Source organism: Penaeus monodon, chromosome 22 (assembly GCF_015228065.2).
Source record: "Penaeus monodon isolate SGIC_2016 chromosome 22, NSTDA_Pmon_1, whole genome shotgun sequence".
NCBI classification, from domain to species: Eukaryota; Metazoa; Arthropoda; class Malacostraca; order Decapoda; family Penaeidae; genus Penaeus; species Penaeus monodon.
The window spans coordinates 1645641-1646009 of NC_051407.1; positions in this window are offsets into that span (position 1 = coordinate 1645641).

Genomic DNA, 369 nt, shown 5'->3' on the forward strand with positions numbered 1-369 from the left:
CACGCCCTCAGGGTGCAAAAGAGAAAGACAACATTGGCGAAGTGAAGTTTCATCGAAGTTTCAGTCAGATAATCAGTGACAAAGTCTTAAAACTAGCATGCGTTATTAATGTATGACGTAAACTTCAGTGTAGATGATAGTCAAATCCAAGCCCGGAGGTTTCAAGGTGGCTTGATTTGATAAGTTTAGATAGGAGGGAGTTATATCTAAACAAGGAACTGACGGACAGAAGGTAAAGGAGTTGGCCGAAGCAAGATGCAGGGGAATATGAAATGTATTTCTGCATCGCTTCATGACGTTTCACCCATACAGAAGCAAGGAAATAGTCATGCTACAATGCACGCGCACGTATGTGTGTTTGTGTGTGTG